The 21,141-nt window shown below is 44.3% G+C and overlaps 1 long non-coding RNA gene across 2 annotated transcripts in view; it reads right to left on the bottom strand.

The window, feature by feature from the left end:
• Positions 1–1,204: 1,204 nt before the first annotated feature.
• The window catches only part of LOC137349305 (uncharacterized), a 35,946-nt gene continuing 16,009 nt past the window's right edge, over positions 1,205–21,141 (bottom strand). Inside the window, exons 3-5 of one of the 2 annotated variants that reach the window (XR_010969314.1) lie at positions 10,194–10,336; positions 6,245–6,311; positions 1,205–1,534 (exon numbers count right to left, since the gene is read on the bottom strand). This is a non-coding gene — a long non-coding RNA (uncharacterized lncRNA). The remainder of the gene's footprint in view (positions 1,535–6,244; positions 6,312–10,193; positions 10,337–21,141) is intronic. The other variant, XR_010969313.1, reaches the window with a different exon arrangement.

Consider the following 21,141-nt stretch of genomic DNA (forward strand, 5'->3'; position numbering starts at 1 on the left):
GTGTTTCCTACATTATAACAGTGTCTACACTTCAATCCTACTTCATTGTCTGTAAAACACTTTGACATGTCCTGAGGTAGTGGAAGGTGCAGTATACATGTAGATCTTTTTTTAACCATCAGAATGAACAGGGTTCAGTCCTGGATGTGATTAATAGCAAGAGCAGAATCCAAACCCCGCAGTCACTTGTGAACTCGCTGGTGTGTTAGCAGGTTGGATGAACAACTGAATCTCTTCCCACACACGGAGCAGGAAAACGGCCTCTCTCCAGAGTGAACTCGCTGATGTGTCAGCAGGGTGGATGGTTGAGTGAATCTCTTCCCACACACAGAGCAGGTGAATGGCTTCTCTCCAGTGTGAACTCGCTGGTGCGTCAGCAGGGTGAATGAACGAGCAAATCTCTTCCCACACTCCGAGCAGGTGAACGGTCTCTCCCCCGTGTGAACTCGCTGGTGTTTCAGTAAGTCGGACGAACGAGCAAATCCCTTTCCACACACGGAGCAGGTGAATGACCTCTCGCCAGTGTGAATACGCTGGTGTTCAGTGAGGTGAGATGATCGCCTGAACCTAGCCCCGCAGTGAGAGCACTTGAAAAGTCTCTCATCAGTGTGAACAAGCTGGTGGTTCTGCAGGTTGGACAAACAGGTGAATCCCTTCCCACACTCAGTGCAGGCAAATGGTCTCGCTACAGTGTGAACTTGCTGGTGTGTCAGGAGGTTGGCCGACTGAGCAAATCCCTTCCCACAGACGGAGCAGGTGAACGGCCTCTCCCCAGTGTGGATACGCTGGTGTACAGTGAGGTGAAATGATCGCCTGAACCCAGACCCACAGTGAGAGCACTTGAAAGGTCTCTCGTCAGTGTGAACTCTCTGGTGTGTCAACACGTCAGACGAACAGGTGAATCCCTTTCCACACTCGGAGCAGGTGAATGGCCTCTCCCCAGTGTGAACCCGCTGGTGAGTCAGTAGGTGTGATGAACAAATAAATCCCTTCCCACACTCAGTGCAGGTGAACGGTCTTTCCCCACAGTGAACTTGGTGGTGTCTGTAAGTTGGATGACTGAGTGAATCCCTTCCCACACAAGGCGCAGGTGAATGGCCTCTCCCCAGTGTGCGTGCGTCGATGAGTTTCCAACTTGGATGGACAATTGAATCCCTTCCCACAATCCCAACATTTCCATGGTTTCTCCATGGTGAGGGTGTCCTTGTGTCTCTCCAGATTTGATGATCAGATGAAACCTCGTCCACACACAGAACACATGTACCGTTTCTCCCCGCTGTGAACGGTGTGATGTTTTTTCAGGCTGTGGAAAGAGCTTTAACCAGTTACACACTCAGTCACTGGAACGTGTGTGTGTCTCGGTGCTTTTCCAGTCACACTGATGTTTGAAATCATTTCCCACAGACAGAACAGACAAACATTTCTCCTTCCACATTCAAAGGCCGATGATATTCAGATCCTGATAAATCCAGTCAGATTCTGGTGTGATGTTTGATTTGTGTTTCCCACTTGTAAATTCTCCCCTTTGATTACCCTGTAAAAGGAGTTTACAAAAGTCTTCACTGCCAGTCCAGGATCAAAATTCAGAACAGACAATTCTAGTTCATCTGGAACATTCTTTACTCTCTTGTTTTCCCCCAAACATATGATCCATTGTTATGAGTGTTTTCATTTTTTTGTTAGATTTTGAGAAAATGTATCTTAAAATTGAAGAATTCCACAGATGCTGGAACTTTTTTTTTTAAAAGGGAGGCCATGAGAAGGTTTGGACTGAGTTTTAACTGCAAAGAGTTCCGAGAAGGCACTTGTTTTCAAAAAGAAACCCAGCAGGGGTTGTTTTTGACTTGGAGAGATGTTTACGAAGAAGTGACAAGCCATGATTTATGCTGGTCAGGATGCTTGTTTCTGTAAAGTTTTAGTTTCAATTTGGACTGTAAAAAAAAAAGACAGTTGCTTCTCACCTGCCAGAAGAAGACACCTCATATCTTTCTCTTGAAAAGGAACCCTATATTTCCAGTCTGGCAGTTTCCTATTTCCTTGTGTATTTGAAGGAACCTTCCTGCTGATTATTAAATTTGAAATTTCTAAACTGAGATATAATTGGACAAATTAACCCATTGGGCTTCAGGGCAGACCCATAATGGGTTTTTTGTGTTTTTATTTTAAACAGGTGACAATAGTTTCCAAGGCCACATGAGAACTGAGGCCACAGCAAGAGGTCCAACAGCTTTAAGAATTCAAGAACCTAATTGCAGACATCAAATGTCACAGCAGAGTCACAATTTGGACTATAGGCTTTGCCCTTTCAAAAACTTTTATTTGTTATCTATGAGACAAAGTGCTTGAGAAGGAGAGATAGTTGCAAGCACTTCTGTCTTTAATGTTTAAAAAGAAATGCAATACCACCAGGTCTAGGCATAACACATTATTTAAAGCACTCAAAGGGGAATTCTTTTGACGTTTAAGGGGACAATCAAATTTTTAGAAAACTGAAAAAAAGCCTAGGCAATTTCGAAGTATAAAAACAAAGTTTCTTTTGGGGAGATATTAAATGCAACATTAATAAAACCCATCACCCCCAGCAACACTGTTATTTGAATTCGGAATAATTTGAGTTGTTGAAAATCCCGTGTAATTTAGCAAGTTACTTTTGAGAAATTAAAATGCCATCGAAGATAGAGAGAAAGAAAACAACCAAAATATGGTAGTGCCTGGAATCAAATGGGAATGTTTGATTTCTGTTTTGGGGATATTATGAATGTTGGACTGTGGAGTTTTCCAGGGCTCAAAATGAAATATAATTATAATTAATGGGAATTAGCAATTAGATCTGGCTGATACAAGAGCTAAAGGAGTTTGGGGGATAAACAATGGTGAAATTAGAATTCAAACTGTTAAAAATTAATATAGTGTAGAATTTCCAGGAAGCCGAGAACTTTACAGTGAAAGTCTGGAAAGTGTAGATAAGACAGGTAATTTGATAGTTTTCTCTTGGAGATATTTGTATCCTTGCCTCTGAGTTTTTGAAAGTCTGGCCACTACTCGAGACATCGGCACCATGCAGGAGGAGGCAAGCAAAGATCTCAGACAGACACCAGAATTGACAATGTGTGGCATGATATTGGGATGCCGCTGTAAGTGTGCAGATGTGATTTGTTGCAGGTAGAGCAACTAACATTCAAAGTGCATGGTGAAAAACACTGAAGAACGGGTCTCAGACATGTTCACCTACTTGACAAACATGGCACGAAATAGTTAATGCGACCAGTGGAGTGAGACAACATTTTACATTGTCAAGGCACTGAAATATACTTCATAGAGAAAATTACTTTACAATAATCAGGATAAATCAAACACATTGGTAATATTCAGAGGGAGTAAAATTAAAGTTCAGAAAGATAGTTGAAGGGCTAAGAAAATAATATTTAGAAAGAACTATTCACAAGATGGATACAGGTAAATAAAGAGCTGGAGAATCTTTAAGTCCATGCATGATGGAAAAATTGTAATATTGTAATGAATGTAATATTTTGTGATTGGGCCATGGATCCATGGATGTTGGTACCACGATTAGAGGGGTTAGAATCAGAGAGAGGAGGGGCATACATACTTCGGTGTGACGTCAGGAATCCAGGAAGCCTGCATACGGGTTTACCTTGGACCAAGAGTCACCGACGTCCACAGATGAGGTAGTAATAGGCGTAAATTTGCAAGAGGATACAGCAGATACATAGAGTGGATTACATGTTACAGCAACAAACCAAGACACTATTGAACAGATAGACGACTCTACATGGTGGGAGGATCTGTGGAACTGAGGCTCAAACATACAGATACACCCATTTACAGGGCCAGGAGGACACACAAGAAAAGGCAATCAAGTATGGGGGCATGAGAATATGGGGGCTAGACAGGTTATGTATGATCCCTTACTGCAGGGCCGACTGATACAGATGATGTAGTCAATTGCCTTTGCGCTCCTAAACTCGATACCTGGCCAGTATCTATGAGTGGCAGAGAACAAATGGGATTGTATGCATCAGTGAGAGATTCATTGGTCATCTTGGGCTAGGCCAAGGGCCAAAGGGGGGGACTGAAGGGGTTAAGAAGAAATTACATGTGATTTAAAAAGGCAACTCAGCAGAATGTACTCCAGTCAGGATTTAAAAAAAAAGACAAACAAGCTGCTAGGATGGTGGCAAGGTTAGGGAGTGAGTGTTGGAAACTGGGATGCGGTCTAGGCTGCACAATCAGCAAGTTGTGGAAGGTCACACAACAATGCCTGGCTAATGTCAAACAAGACTAAGACCGGAGACATCTGCGGAGCACTGATATGAATAAAACTGTGTCATCATAAGGCTACGTGACAAAGAGTGTATGCAACTTTGAGAGTAAAATTAGAGTGCAAGCTCGGACTGCCTGAGATAGTCTCTCCCTGCGTACGCTTGAATAAACGTTCAAAACCTGTACCTGAGTCTCCTCGTGTGGTGACTGAGTTGTCCCACTAAAGTACTGAGAATCCCGGGGTGCAGAGCTGGGACATCCTGTCTCAAAACACATCCCACCCTGTTCATACTGAGAATCCCAGGGTGCAGAGCTGGGACATCCTGTCTCAAAACACATCCCACCCTGTTCATACTGAGAATCCCAGGGTGGAGAGCTGGGACATCCTGTCTCAAAACACATCCCACCCTGTTCATACTGAGAATTCCAGGGTGGAGAGCTGGGATATCCTGTCTCAAAATACATCCCATCCTGTTCACACTGAGAATCCCAGAGTGGGGAGCTGAGACATCCTGTCTCAAAACACATCCCACCCTGTTCATACTGAGAATCCCAGGGTGGAGAGCTGGGACATCCTGTCTCAAAACACATCCCACCCTGTTCATACTGAGAATTCCAGGGTGGAGAGCTGGGATATCCTGTCTCAAAATACATCCCATCCTGTTCACACTGAGAATCCCAGAGTGGGGAGCTGAGACATCCTGTCTCAAAACACATCCCACTCTGTTCATACTGAGAATCCCAGGGTGGAGAGCTGAGACATCCTGTCTCAAAACACATCCCACACTGTTCATACTGAGAATCCCAGGGTGGAGAGCTGGGACATCCTGTCTCAAAACACATCCCACCCTGTTCATACTGAGAATCCCAGAGTGGAGAGCTGGGACATCCTGTCTCAAAACACATCCCACCCTGTTCACACTGAGAATGCCAAGGTGGAGAGCTGGGACATCCTGTCTCAAAACACATCCCACCCTGTTCATACTGAGAATCCCAGGGTGGAGAGCTGGGACATCCTGTCTCAAAACACATCCCACCCTGTTCATACTGAGAATCCCAGGGTGGAGAGCTGGGACATCCTGTCTCAAAACACATCCCACCCTGTTCATACTGAGAATCCCAGGGTGGAGAGCTGGGACATCCTGTCTCAAAACACATCACTCTCTGTTCATACTGAGAATCCCAGGGTGGAGAGCTGGGATATCCTGTCTCAAAATACATCCCATCCTGTTCATACTGAGAATCCCAGGGGAAGGGCCAAGGCCCAGAGTGTGGAACAAAACCAAGGGGGAAACGGGAGGGGAGAACAGGAGGTAAATCAAGGAATAGGGACTGAGGGACAGCAGGTTTCAATTTTAGAGCATGTAGACATCAGGAAGGGAAGACTGAGTTGAGTAGTTTCAGGATCCCAGGACAGAACAAGGAGCAGATGAGGAGATTGGTATGGATTCCAGCACAGTGAAGATGTAGTGGGAGGGATGCATATTAGGGGTATAGGAGGGACAGGAGAGGAAACGTCAGAGGAGCAATTGCTGCAGCAGTGTCCATAGTGACAGAGAGAGGGAGGGTGGGGGTTAGAGTGGACCATGGACAGTCTGTTTGCTGTGAGCAGTTCTCCTTCTGTTAAGAATAGCCTCCTGTCGCCCAGTGACTCAGACAGCCCATTAAAGTCCACCAATGTCCTTCGGTCTGGTGTGGTCACCCGTTGTGAAACATCGGCTGTTGTTAAAGATTTTCATTCGACCCATTCACAGTGAGAAATGAGCTGCTTTAAGGAGTTGTTTCCCTTTGGAGATGGGATTGCTCATTGAATTTGACAATGGGGATATCGGACAGGAAGCACTCAGCACGGACATTACACCGCAGCTGGGATATGTGAGAATGTTACAGTGAGGCTTTCAGGCACTTTATTAAACACACACACAGCAGAAGCATATTAATCTGATAGGAGATCACTTACACATGAGCAGCCAGCAATGTGGAGTCTCCTGACATTCCGGTCCCTTTACAGCCAGTGTTTACAGCAGCTGGGAAACGGAAAAGAGTCTCAGTAAAATCAGGGAGAGATTTGTTCAACAAACCAACCTCCCAAAAATACTGAGTTATTTCTCCTTTATTTACAAGCACTCCAACGGCCCGGGTGATTGACGGGAGCTCTGACCATTAGGTCAGACAGGTAGCTGGTCCTCCAACCAGAGATAGCGAGGGCCAGGGCCTGTGGCACCCATTGGGCGGGGCTGAGCCTGAGCCTGGATCTCCCTCATTGGCTGAAACTCTGCATCATTTTCAAACCTGATATCACTCCAGGAGCAAACTGGCCCTTTTCTGTTGTGGCTTTAAACAGATGAAACCCTTTGGGTGTGGAGAAAACATTTCAACATCTGTTAGTGAAATGGATTCATTCAGGACAGACAGCAGGGATTATGTGAGGGAATAACACAGTGTAGCAAGACAGGAAATGCAGTGGATGTTGTTCAGATGGATTGTCAAAAGGTGTTTGATAAGGTGCCGGGCGGGAGGATTGTTGATAAAATTAAAACTCATGGTATTAGGGGGAATGGGGCAATGTGGAATGGACGTTGGGTAAAGGGCAGAAAACAGAGTAGTGGTTAATGGATGTTCTTCAGAGTGAAGGGATGGAATCAGTGGTGTTCCCCCAGGGTCAGTGTTTAGACCATTACTCTTCTCAATATGGAGAAATGATCCAGGCTTGGATACATGGGCACACGATCAAAATCTCCAGATGTCTTTAATATGGGGAACTATGAAGAGGAATTTAAGTGGCTCAGTGTGAATACACAGGCGAGTAAATGGGACAGGTAGATGTCAGATGAAATTTTTCACATAGAAATGCGACATGATATTGAGAGGAAGGAAGTGTACATTAAATGGTAAAAGTTTAAAAGGAGTGGAGCAGCAGAACAGGAAAGAGGTGTAAGATTCTAACTAACATCTTGTCTTATTAATTAGCAGGTTTGAAACTCAGGAACTTCAATACTTAAGAAACATAAGCTGAGCAGATTCTCTGTCCTCTGCTCTATCTTATATTGATCCATCAATCAGAGTAAACATGCAAGTCCCCCGTGTCCACAGTCACTTACACAAGGTCAGCCCACTGGATGGAACCTCAGGCACCCTGAGCTTGATCCCCGGTGTCTCCAGTCCCGACTGCCCCCTTCCATCAGTATCCCTTCACTTTTATACCCTGTAGTGATCCAGCTCTGGACCCTGACTCTTTGTCTTCTCTGCTGGGTTTTGTCAGGAAGTGAGGAAAAGACAGCTGGAATTTCTCTGATCTGTGATTTACAAGGACACATTCCCTGGTTCCCAGCAGTTACTTTTCTTCAGTAATTTTTCCTTATCCCTAAACTACCCTGCCCACTGTTAATTCTATAATTTCTTATAATTTCACAATTACAGGTATAAACATCACACATTGTCATCTGATCCACTCTATTCCTCACTCTGCTTTCAGTTGATATTGTGGTTAATAACAGACAAACTGTTTTCTGATCTGACTAGTTTTCAATGAGTCGATTCTGTGGGAATGGAATGTCTTATCAGTGTTGCCGTGGTGACCTGTCTGTAGTGAAGCATCTGTTTGAGTTTCCAACTCAGACTAAACTTCTCTTTCCCATTATACACATATACCAGACATTTGATGCCATTATATTTTAGTAATGTAAATTAACATCTCTAAAACCTAGAAGGGAGTGGTTGAAAGTACGTGGGATCCTAGGTTTTATAATTAGGGTTTTTTATTCTTTTATGACATGTGGGCATTACTGATAAGGCCAGCATTTGTTACCCATCCCTTATTGCCCTTGACAACCGAGTGGCTCACTGGGCCATTTCAGAGGGCAGTTAAAAGTCAACCAATCGTTGTGGGTCTGGAGTCACATTTAGACCAGGTAAGTACGGCAGATTACCTTCCCTAAAGGAAGTGAGTGGACCAAATGGGTTTTTACAACAAACGATGATAGACATGGCACCATGACTGAGACTAGCTTTCAATTCCAGATTTTTATTGATTAATTGAATTCAAATTCCACCATTTGCTTTGAAGCGATTTGAACCAGTGTCCTCAGGGCAGTCGCCTGGACCTTTTGTTTACTAGTTCAGTGACTTTACCACTACACCACTGTCTCTGCAGTAGAGTACAACAGCACAGAGGTCATGTAAACCTGTAAAAATCATTGGTTAGGCTGCAGTTAGAATATTGGGTCAAGTTTTGGGATCTTACACCAAGAAGGATCTCAAGGCCATGGAGAGGGTGCAGAAGGGATTCACTGAGATGATACCAGGGAAGAGAGGCTTTAGTTATCAGGAGAGATTGGAGAAACTGGGGCTCTTTTCATTAGAGCAATTGGAGATCTGAGGGAGGGCTTCAAAATTTCATCAGTTAAATGAGGAAAAACTCTGGTAGGGGTTTCAGTGATGGTCATGTCATTGGCATCAAGGGGAGATGGTCAGATTCTCACTTGTTGGAGATGGTCATTGCCTGGTATTTGTGTGGCACAAATGTTATTTGCCACTTATCAACTGAAGCCTGAATGGGGTCCAGGTCGAGGTGCTTATGGACACAGACTGCTGCAGTATCTCAGCAGTTGCGAATGGTACTGAACACTCTGAAATCATCATGAACCTCCCCATTTCTGACCTTATGATGAAGGGGAAGTCAATGCTGAAGCAGCTGAATGTGGCTGTGCCAAGGACACTGTCCTGAGGAACTGCTGCATTAATGTCCTTGGGGCATTATCATTGACCTGAAACGTAACTGGACCAGCCATGTAAATATGGGCAGGTCACAGTGCGCTTGCTCCCCAGGGCCAGGTGCGGGGCATTCTGGGTGGCTTTGATCCTGTCCTTTGTTGAGATTCGGAATTGGTGGAAATGGGAGAAGAACTGGGAAGCAACAGCGAGGAGAGCATATAAGGTCAGAAGTGGGGATGTTCGCTGATGATTGCACAACATTCAACACCATTCACGACTCCTCAGATACTGAAGCAGTCCGTGTAAAAATGCAGCAAGACCTGGACAGTATCCAGGTTTGGGCTGATAAGTGGCAAGTAACATTCGCACCACACAAGTGCCAGGCAATGACCATCTCCAACAAGAGAGAATCTAACCACCTCCCCTTGACATTCAATGGCATTACCATCGCTGAATCCCCCACTATCAACATCCTGGGGGCTATTACTGACCAGAAACTGAACTGGAGTAGTCATATAAATACCGTGGCTACAAAAACAGGTCAGAGGCGAGAAATCCTGAGGCGAGTAACTCACCTCCTGACTCCCCAAAACCTGTCCACCATCTACAAGGCACAAGTCAGGGAGATGGAATACTCTCCACTTGCCTGGATGGATGCAGCTCCAACAACACTCAAGAAGCTCGACACCATCCAGGACAAAGCAGGCCCACTTGACTGGCACCCCATCTACAAACATTCACCCCTCCACTGACGCACAGTGGCAGCAGTGTGTACCATCTGCAAGATGCACTGCAGCAATGCATAAGGCTCCTTAGACAGCACCTTCCAAACCCGTGATCTCTACCAACTAGAAGGGCAAGGGCATCAAATGCAGGAGAACACCACTATCTGCAAGTTCCCCTCCAAGTCACACACCATCCTGACATGGAACTATATCGCCGTTCCTTCACTGTCGCTGGGTCAAAATCCTGGAACTCCCTTCCTAACAGCACAGTGGGTGTACCTACCCCACATGGACTGCAGTGGTTCAAGAAGGCAGCTCACCACCACCTTCTCAAGGGCAATTAGGGACGGGCAATAAATGTTGGCCAAGCTCACCTGGGAGTGCAGCGGAGCGGCAGACAGCGGACTTGGGAGAAAACAAGCCCAAGCGGGAGCTATAAAATCAAGACCGGGGTTCGAGGCCCTTACTCACCTGGGAGCTGAGCAGAAGACAGCAGTCTCTCTCCCTCGCCGACTGTGTCAGCGCGCGTTGAGTTCAAAAAAAACTTAGTGACATCACGGGAAATCTGTACGCTGACTGGTTTGTAAGTAACAGCTGTTATTGCCTATAAACAGCTAAAAGAAAATCAGAAAAAAAGTTATTTTCTTTTTAAACCCTCAAATAGCTGCCTTGTGAATGGTAAGGTCCTAGTAAGGTTTCTGTTAGTGTAATTTAATAATGAATTAGAATTGTGCTATTTGGACAGAGAGTAAGGCTGTGAGTTGCGTGAGGGGTTTTACTGACTGAGGGAGGTGGTGCTCTTTGGTCTCTTTCTTTTCTTTTTTGCTTTTTCAGCCTCCACAGTTCAGGGGAAGAAGCTGATTGGCAAGTAATTGTCCATGTCCTGAGAAGGGCAGTGGTGCAAGGAGATGCAAACCGGTGGCAGAGAGCCCCTTCTACCTATCAGAGCCAAAGTGTGATGTCACAGGAAAACAGGTAGGTGATTGGTGGGTATCTCTTCCCTGTCTCTTTTTGGCCAAGTGGTTTAAATCAAGAGATGTTATTACAGCTGAAGAGTACAGTTAAGAAATTCACTTCTAAAATATTTAACATCCAAATTAATTAATTAAATGGAATAGAGCTGGCTGGGCAGGCGATGTGTTGTAGCTGTAGTATGTGGGAGCTGGTGGACGCCGGTGTCATCCACGGTGAACACATCTGCAGCAAGTGTTGGCTACTCGAGGAATTTCAGCTCAGAGTTGTTGAGCTGGAGTCCGAGCTGCGGACACTGCGACACATCAGGGATGGGGAGAGTTACCTGGACACTGTGTTTCAGGAGACAGTCACACCCCTTAGCTTAATTACATCCATTCTGGACCGTAGTCAGGGACAGGAGGGTGTGACTGCGAGTGAGGCAGGTGTGGGGATCCAGAATTTAGCTTAGGAGGAGCCTCAGCCAGTGCCCTTATCCAATAGGTTCCGAGGTTCTTGCTCCCAGTGTGGACGAGGGCACAGACTGCAGGAAGGATGAGCAAACTGACCACAATACCGTGGTTCAGAGCGCCATTCAAGTGGGGGGAGAAAAGAGAAATGTAGTAGTAATAGGGGATAGCATAGTTAGGGGACTAGATACTGTTCTCTGCAGCAAAGCTAGAGAGTCAGGGAGACCCGAAGGCTGTGGCAAGGTTAAGGATATCTCTTCTGGGCTGGAGAGGAACTTGGAGTGGGAGGGGAATGATCCAGTTGTCGTGGTCCACATAGCTAGCAACGATATAGGTAGAACGAGGATAGAGGTTCTGCTGAGGGACTATGAGCAGCTCAGGGCTAAATTAAAAAGCAGAACCACAAAAGCTAATAATCTCCGGATTACTACCTGAGCCACGTGTAAATTGTCAGAGGGTAAATAAGATTAAAGAGGTAAATGCGTGGCTCAAAGATTGGTGTGGGAGGAATGGGTTCCGATTCATGGGACACTGGCACCAGTACTGGGGAAGGAGAGAGCTGTTCCGTTGGGACGGGCTTCATTTGAACCATGCTGGGACCAGTGTCCTGGAGAATCATATAACTAGGGTTGTAAATAGGATTTTAAACTAATTAATGGGTGGGGGGGGGGGGGGGAAGAGGACTCAACTGAAGGGAAGTTTAAAAACATCAAAACGAGAGAGCAGAGGTGCAGGGTAGTAAAGAGGCGAACGGTAATCAAAATGTGACAGGAAGGGGCAGAAAATATAAGCAGAAGAGTGCAGCAAAAATTAGAACCAGAATGAGTGATAATGGTAAAAAATCAAAGCTTAAGGCTCTTTATCTGAATGCACACAGCATTTGTAACAAGATAGATGAGTTGATGGCACAAATAGAAATAAATGAATATGACTTGATAGCTATCACAGAGACATGGTTGCACGGTGACCAAGACTGGAAACTCAATATTCAAGGATATTCGACGTTCTGGAAAAATCGGCAAAAAGAAAAAGGAGGTGGGGTAGCTTTGTTAATAAAGGAAGGTATCAGTGCGGTGCTGAGTAGTGATATAGGTGTAATAGATCGTGATGTAGAATTAGTTTGGGTGGAAATAAGAAATAGCAAGGGGAAGAAGTCACGGGTGGGAGTCGTCTATAGGCTCCCGAAGAGTTGTCTCACTGTAGGACAAAGTATAAATTGGGAAATAATACAGGCGTTTAAGGGCGCTACAATTGTCATGGGTGATTTTAATCTGCATATTGACTGGACAAATCAGATTGGCAGAGGTAACATGGAAGACGAATTTGTAGAGTGCATCAGGGATTGTTACTTAGAGCAATACGTTGCAGAACCTACCCGGGAACAGGCTATTTTAGATCTAGTAATGTGTAATGAGGTAGGATTAATAAGAGATATCGTAGTTAAGGATCCTCTGGGGGGTAACAATCACAACACGGTAGAATTTCAAATTCAGTTTCCGGGCGAGCGAGTCGGGTCTCAAACAAGAGCAATTACAGAGGTATGAAGAAATAGTTGCCTAAAGCGGGCTGGAAAAATAGACTAATGGGAAAGTCAGTGGATGAGCAGTGGCAGACATTTAAGCAGATATTTCATAACGCTCAGCAAAAATTTATCCCAGTCAAAGAGAAGGACTCGATGAGAAGGATGAACCACCCGTGGTTAACAAAAGCGGTCAAAGAGAGTATCCAATCAAAAACTAAGGCAAACAAAGCGGCGTAAACTAGTGGTAGGCCAGAGGATCGGGATTTCTTTTTAGGAACCAACAGCGGATGAGTAAAACACTAATAAAGAGGGAGAAAATTGATTTATGAAAGTAAATCGGTAAGAAATATAAAAACAAACAGCAAGAGCTTCTACGGGTATATAAAAAGAGAGTAGCTAAAGTGAGCGTGGGACCTTTGCAGGATGTGACTGGAGAATTGATATTGGGGAACAGGGAAATGTCAGAGAATTTAAATCAATATTTTGCATTGGTTTTCACGGTGGAGGACACGATAAACATCCCACAGATATCAGATAAGCAAGGAGCTAATGAGAGGAAATATCTTGTAACAGTCTCTATCTCGAGGGACAAAGTATTTGACAAACATGAAATCCTGTGACATTGATCACAAGTCGTGGGAGTCAGTTGCCAGCGTTCGCCAGAGCTGGCGGGCAGCCATAAAGACAGGGCTAAAATGTGGCGAGTCGAAGAGACTTAGTAGTTGGCAGGAAAAAAGACAGAGGCGCAAGGGGAGAGCTAACTGTGCAACAGCCCCGACAAACAAATTTCTCTGCAGCACCTGTGGAAGAGCCTGTCACTCTAGAATTGGCCTTTATAGCCACTCCAGGCGCTGCTTCACAAACCACTGACCACCTCCAGGCGCTTATCCATTGTCTCTCGAGATAAGGAGGCCAAAGAAGAAGAAAGAAGAAGAATGGGACTAATGGCAGACAAGTCGCCAGGACCTGATGGCCTACATCCAAGGGTTTTAAAGGAGGTGGCTGCAGAGATAGTGGAGGCATTGGTCAAAATATACCAAAACTCACTGGATTCCAGGAGGGTCCCAGCGGATTGGAAAACCGCTAATGTAATGCCCCTGTTCAAGAAGGGAGGGAGACAAAAAGCAGGAAACTATAGGCAGTCAGGTGGTCGTTGGAAAAATGCTAGAGTCCATTATTAAGGAAGAAATAGCAAGACATTTAGAAAAACATAATGTAATCAAACAGAGTCAACATGGTTTCAAGAAAGGGAAACTATGTTTGACAAATTTGCTAGAGTTCTTTGAGGATATAACAAGCAGAGTGGATAAAGTGGATGTTGGGCATTTAGATTTCCAGAAGGCATTCGATAAGGTGCCACATATAAGATTATTGCACAAGATAGGAGTTCACGGTATTGGGGGTAATGTATTAGCATGGATTGAGGATTGGTTAACTCACAGAGGACAGAGAGTCGGGATTAATGGGTCTTTTTCAGGTTGGAAAGACATAACTAGTGGAGTGCCACAAGGATCAGTCCTAGGGCCTCAATTATTTACTATCTATATTAATGACTTGGAGGAGGGGGCAGAGTGTAATATATCCAAATTTGCTGACGATACAAAAATAGGTGGGAGGGCCTGTTGTGATGAGGACATAAGGAATCTGCAAGGGGATACAGATAGGTTGAGTGAGTGGGCAAAAACTTGGCAGATGGAGTTTAATGTGGGCGGCACAGTGGCGGTGATTAGCACTGCAGCCTCACAGCTCCAGGGACCCGGGTTCGATTCTGGGTACAGCCTGTGTGGAGTTTGCAAGTTCTCCCTGTGTCTGCGTGGGTTTTCTCCGGGTGCTCCGGTTTCCTCCCCCAAGCCAAAAGACTTGCAGGTTGGTAGGTAAATTGGCCATTATAAATTGTCACTAGTATAGGTAGGTGGTAGGGAAATATAGGGACAGGTGGGGATGTTTGGTAGGAATATGGGATTAGTGTAGGATTAGTATAAATGGGTGGTTGATGGTCGGCACAGACTCGGTGGGCCGAAGGGCCTGTTTCAGTGCTGTATCTCTAAAAAAAAAATGTAGGAAAATGTGAGGTCATGCACTTTGGTGGGAAGAATCAAAAGGCAGACTATTATTTAAATGGAGAGAGACTCCAAAAAAGTGCAGCACAGAGGGATCTGGGTGTTCTTGTGCATGAAACACAAAAAGTTAGCATGCAGGTGCAGCAAGTAATTAAGGCGGCAAATGGAATTTTGGCCTTTATTGCTCAGGGGTTAGAGTTTATCAATAGGGAATCTTGTTACAACTGTACAGGGTGTTGGTGAAGCCGCACCTGGATTACTGTGTACAGTTTTGGTCCCCGTTTTTAAGGAAGGATATACTGGCATTGGAGGCAGTTCAAAAGAGATTCACTAGGCTGATTCCTGGGATAAAGGGGTTGACTTATCAAGAATGGCTAAACAGTTTAGGCCTTTATTCATAACAGTTTAGAAGAATGAGGGGTGATCTTATTGAAATGTAAAAGATTGTGAGGGGACTTGACAGGGCAGATGTTGAGAAGATGTTTCCACTAGTGGGGAAGTCCTGAACTAGGGGACATAGTTACAGAATAAAGGGACACTTATTTAAAACTGAGATGCGAAGGAATCTCTGGAATTCCCTACCCCAGGGAGTTGTGGAGGCTAGGTCACGGAAAGTATTTAAAGAGAAGGTAGATAGATTTTTGAAATATCGGGGAGTTGAGGGCTATGAGGATCTGGGACGAAAGAGGAGTTGAGGTCTGGGGCAGATCAGCCACGATCTTATTGAAAGGTGGGGCAGGCTTGAGGGGCTGAATGGCCTACTCCTGCTCCTATTTCTTATGTTTTTATGTAGCTAGCGATGCCCACATTCCATGAATGAATGTGCCCCCTTCCCCCTCCACCCCCGTCCTGCCGGGCCCGGCAGCTCTGATTCGGGGCCTGAGAGTGGCTGAGACTTGGTGTTGCTGAGGCTGCGCTCGGCCCCGCTCAGCTTTCTCGAGCCGCACCGCGCATGCTCCACACAGACAGGCTGGTTCTGGGGGGCAGGGCCATCCCCAAGCCAGGGTGTTCCAGCCCTTCTGATGGAGATAGGAGGTATTGCCCCTTCATTATGTACCCGTTTGTAATATTTAGAGGGACAAACTCACCGTTCTGCATATTTATCAGTTAAATAAACCACAGAAGACATCCTTACTCTTACACCCACACACACACTCCCCACACACACTAAAAGAGACAGATAGACAGGGAAAGGGCTAAATGGTTTTCAATTGAGGTTGGGTTTCAGGGTTCACGGTAAAACTGTTGAATTCTCTCGCAAGTCAAGTTTTGATTTTTTGCAGCCTGAGGTGCTTGTCGGTTTCTCTCTTGGTGGAAAGTTCACTTTGAAGATAATGCTGTATAAGTATAGATGCAGACTTCTACAGCAGGGCACCCCTTACCCTTCTGGCTTGAATGATTTTGTCCTCAGCTCTGAGCTAGAAAAGCTTCTTGGTGAGGCTTCTTTTTGGGTGCCTCTCTCTCTCTCTCTCTCTCTCTCGAGGCCTGCCTTTTGCAAGGTAAAAGTTTATCACATCATATTCTGGTAGGAGAGGCTTTGGTCTCTTCCCCCATGGTGATCACACAATGGCCCAGTTCTGATGTTTCCACTTCCTATCTTCTTTGTTTCAGTAGAACCCATTCAGTTCAGGAATGTTTCAGGATAGGTGTAGCTGACACCTCTCAACCTTGCTCGGCATCCTTTGTTCTAAACAGTGTAGCAATGTTCGAAAATGCATGCGGCCATCTTTTTCAGCATTGTCCATTTTTTAAAGGAAAATTGAATTTTTATAACTCCAGTTTTACTCTATTTTTTCATCATTAGACTTTTCATATGTGTGACAAAGATTCTGAGGTGGCTTGACAGGGTAAAAGCTGAGAGACTATTTTCCCTCATAGAACTATGGGGCACAGTTTCAAAATAAGGGGTCTCCCGTTTAGGACAGAGATTAGGGAGAATTTATTCTCTCAGAGCATCGTTGATCTTTGGAATTCCCCTTCCCCGTGAGCAGTGGAGGCTTGGTCATTGAATATATTCAAAGCTGAGCTAGACAGATTTTTGATCTACAAAGGTAGTCGAGGGTTATCTTCTGTCCCTGCTCTGGGACTCTTAATGCTGATAAAGGCTGCTCTGGCTCAAAGAGTGGTGTGGGAACAGGGTGGGGAGGGGGGCGGGGTTTGATTCATGGGGCACTGGCATCAGTACTGAGGGAAGAGGGAGTTATTCCACTGGGATGGACTGCACTTAAACTGGGATGGGACCAGTGTCATGGCCAATCGTATAACTAGGGCTGTGGACATGACTTTAAACTAACAGAGGGAGGGAGGGCTTGGGTGAAGGGAGATTTAGAAATCCAATGTGAAAAGTTGAGATAACGGAACAGTGTAGTGATGTGGGTAAAGACAAGCAGAGTGGGTCAGGATAGGTCAGAGAGTTTAAAGTAATTATGCATCAGTGAACGATGTCAATGCAAGGAATAGCAATAAAAAAAATGAAATTGAAGATACTTTATCTGAATGTGCATAGCATCTGCAATAAGATGGATGAACTAGTGGTACAAACAGTGATAAATAGTTTCGATCCAATCGCCATTACAGTCATGGTTACAAGGTGACCAAGGTTGGGAAATAAATATTCCGGGGTACACAATATTTTGGAAAGACAGAGAGAATGGCAAATGAGGAGGGGTAGCCCGGATAGTAAATGATGACATAAGGACATTAGTGAGAAAAGATCTTGGCTCAGAAGATCATGATGTTGTCATAAATGTTTTTTTTTAAACTATGAGGTTTGTGTGCCTTTAAGACTGAGAAAAAGGACTGTGATCAGTGGCTGCAGAGACTTCTTGTGATATTTGAAGTGCAGGCTGCAAGGCAATTTGTAACCAAGCAACCAGAAAGATTTACGACTATCTTGTGACTAAGTTGCTTGTTGAAAAGCTAGTTTCACTTTTGGGTTGTTCTGTTACTGCTGGAGACCGGCCAGGAATAGAGCCCAGAGGAAACTCTTTCTCTTGAAAAATAATTCCTGTATCAAGTAAAATTCTAATTTCTTCATGGAGTTAAAAGAACTTTGAAGGAGTTGCAAATCCAATATATAGGAGCTAAAACCCTTGTTGCTGTTTATGCCTGAAGAGAGGAAAAGACACAGAAAAAGAAGAGTTGCTACATTCTGTGGAGCAACACTGCTTTGTTGAGAGGAAGCCTGCATTGTTGAAGGTTGCAAAATTCCTATTGTCTCCAATCTCTCAAAAATCTCTGCCTCAAGAGTGATTTCTGTTTTTGTGTTTTTGGAGAGATCCTGAAATCTCAAGAAAATTTCTACTGTTCGACTGCTTCCTTACAATTTAAGTAGACCTGTTGTTCCAACCTGATCCTGAAAGACCTGTGTGATGCCTGCTGCAGACAAATTGCCTTGAACGCCTACCCATCACAAACAGTTTATCAAACTCACCTGGAAAGACTTCGACTGGCATTGGACTATTCGCCTCTGGGACATGTCACCGATCCGGAAATAACCCACGAGAAGTTACAACCCAGTTATTTGATTATTCCCAAGAAACTGTTGTAGAATGAATATCTCCGTTTTCCCTGGTTAACAGTTGGTAATAGATGTGAGTGTGCATGAGGGTTAGGAAGAATAAGGAGTTATAAAATCTGTTCATACGTGTAGATTTATTTCATTATCACTTAAAACTTGGTTTATTAATAAATAATTTTTTTGTTGTTTAAAGAAACCTGGTTTGGTGTGCTTTGATCTGGAGGATAAATAAAAATATAGAATATATAACAATATATAATTATATAAAAGCTGATGAGCTGAGGGCACGGATAGACACATGGCAACATAGAAAATAGGAGCAGGAGTAGGCCATTCGGCCCTTCAGGCCTGCTCCACCATTCAAAAAAGATCATGGCTGATCGTCTAATTCAGTAACCTGTTCCCGCTTTTCCCCCATATCCTTTGATCCCTTTCACCCCAAGAGCTATATCTAACACTTTCTTGAAAACATACAATGTTTTGGCCTCAACTGCTTTCCGTGGTAATGAATTCCACAGGCTCATCACTCTCTGGGTGAAGAAATTTCTCCTCATCTCAGTCCTGAAAGGTTTACCCTGTATCCTGAGAATGTGACCCCTGGTTCTGGACTCCTCAGCCACCAGGCACATCCTCCCTGCATCTACCCTGTCTAGTCCTGTTAGAATTTTATAGGTTTCTATGAGATCCCCTCTCATTCTTCTAAACTCTAGTGAATATAGGTCTAGTCGATCCAATCTCTCCTCATATGTCAATCCTGCCATCCCAGGAATCAGCTGAGTAAATCTTCTTCACACCCTCCATGGCCAGAACATCCTTCCTCAGATAAGGAGAACACAACTGCTCATAATACTCCAGATGTGGTCTCACCAAGGCCCTGTATTACTGCAGTAAGACATCCCTGCTCCTGTACTTAAATCCTCTTGCAATGAAGGCCAACATACCATTCACCTTCCTAATTGCTTGCTGCACCTGAATACTTGCTTTCAGCGACTGGTGTACAAGGACACCCAGGTCTCGTTGCACCTCCCCCTTTCCCAATCTATCATTCAGATAATAATCTGCCTTTCTGTTTTCACAATCAAAGTAGATTATCTCACATTTATCCACATTATACTGCAACTGCCATGCATTTGCCCACTCACCCAACTTGTCCAAATCACATTGGAGCCTATTTGCATCCTCCTCACAGCTCACGTTTGCCCCCAGCTTTGTGTCGTCTGCAAACTTGGAAGTGTTACATTAGTTCTCTCACCCAAGTCATTAATATATATTATGAATAACTGGGTCCCAAGCACTGATCCCTGCAGCACCCCACTAGTCACTGTCTGCCACCCAGAAAAAGACCTGTTTATTCCTACTCTCTGTTTCCTGTCTGTCAATCAATTCTTAATCCATGCCAGTATATTATCCCCAATCCCATGTGCTTTAATTTTGCACACTCACCTCTTATGTGAGACCTTATCAAAAGCCTTCTGAAAATCCAAATACACCACATCCACTGGTTCTCCCTTATCTATTCTTCTAATTACATCCTCAAAAAACTCCAGTAGATTTGTTAAGCATGATTTCCCTTTCATAAACCCACGCTGACTTTGTCCAATCCCGTTTATGCTTTCCAGGTGTTCTGCTATCACATCCTTTATAATAGGCTCTAACATTTTCCCCACTACTGATGTAAGGCTAACTGGTCTGTAATTCCCTGTTTTCTCTCCCTCCTTTTTTAAATTGGGGTTACATTTGCCACCCTCCAATCTGTAGGAACTGCTCCAGAGTCTATAGAATTTTGGAAGATGACCACCAATGCATCTACTATTTCCAGAGCCACTTCCTTTAGTACTCTGGGATGTAGCTGATCAGGCCCTGGGGATTTGTCAGCCTTTAACCCCATTAATTTCCCTAGCACTATTTTTTTACTAATACTGATTTTCTTCAGTTCCTCCCTCTCATTAGACCCTTCGTTCCCTAACATTTCTGGGAGGTTATTTGTGTCCTCCTTTGTGAAGACAGAACCAAAGTATGTGTTTAATTGTTCTGTCATTTCTTTGTTCCCCACTACAATTTCCCCCGTTTCTGACTGTAAGGGACCTCCATTTGTCTTCACTAATCTTTTTCTCTTCACATATTTATAGAAGCTTTTACAGTCAGTTTTTATGTTCCCCGCAAGTTTACTCTCATTATCAATTTTCCCCCGTTTAATCAACCTCTTTTTCCTCCTTTGCTGAAATTCTAAACTGCTCCCGATCCTCAGACTTGCTGCTCTTTCTGGCAATTTTATATGCCTCCTCTTTGGATCTAACACTATCCCTCATTTCTTTTGTAATCCACGGTTGAGCCACCTTTCCTGTTTTATTTTTGCGCCAGACTGGAATGAAGAATTGTTGTAATTCATGCACACGTTTTAAAAATATTATTCATTGCCTATGCAATGTCAACCCTTTTAGTAAAGTTCCCCAATCTATCATAGCCAACTCATGCCTCATACCTTCATAGTTTCCTTTATTTAGATTCAGTATCCTAGTTTCAGATTCAACTACTTCACTCTCCTTCTTAATGAAGAATTCATGGTCGCTCCTCTCCAAGGGACCCCGCACAACAAGATTGTTAATGAATTCTTTCTCATTGCATAATACAATAGGATAGCCTGTTCTCTAGTTGGCTCCTCAACGTATTGGTCTAAAACACTGTCACGCACACACTCCAGGAAATCCTCCTCCACAGTATTATTGCTAATTTGGTTTGACCAATCGAAATGTAGATTAAATTCACCCATGATTACAGTTGGACACTTATTGCATGCGTCTCTAATTTCCTGTTTACTGCTGTCCCTCGCATCACTACTATTTGGGGGCCTACAGACAACCCCCACCAACGTTTTCTGCCCCTTGGTGTTTCTTAG

The sequence above is a fragment of the Heterodontus francisci genome, chromosome 34 (genome assembly GCF_036365525.1).
Source record: "Heterodontus francisci isolate sHetFra1 chromosome 34, sHetFra1.hap1, whole genome shotgun sequence".
In the NCBI taxonomy this organism is placed as follows: Eukaryota; Metazoa; Chordata; class Chondrichthyes; order Heterodontiformes; family Heterodontidae; genus Heterodontus; species Heterodontus francisci.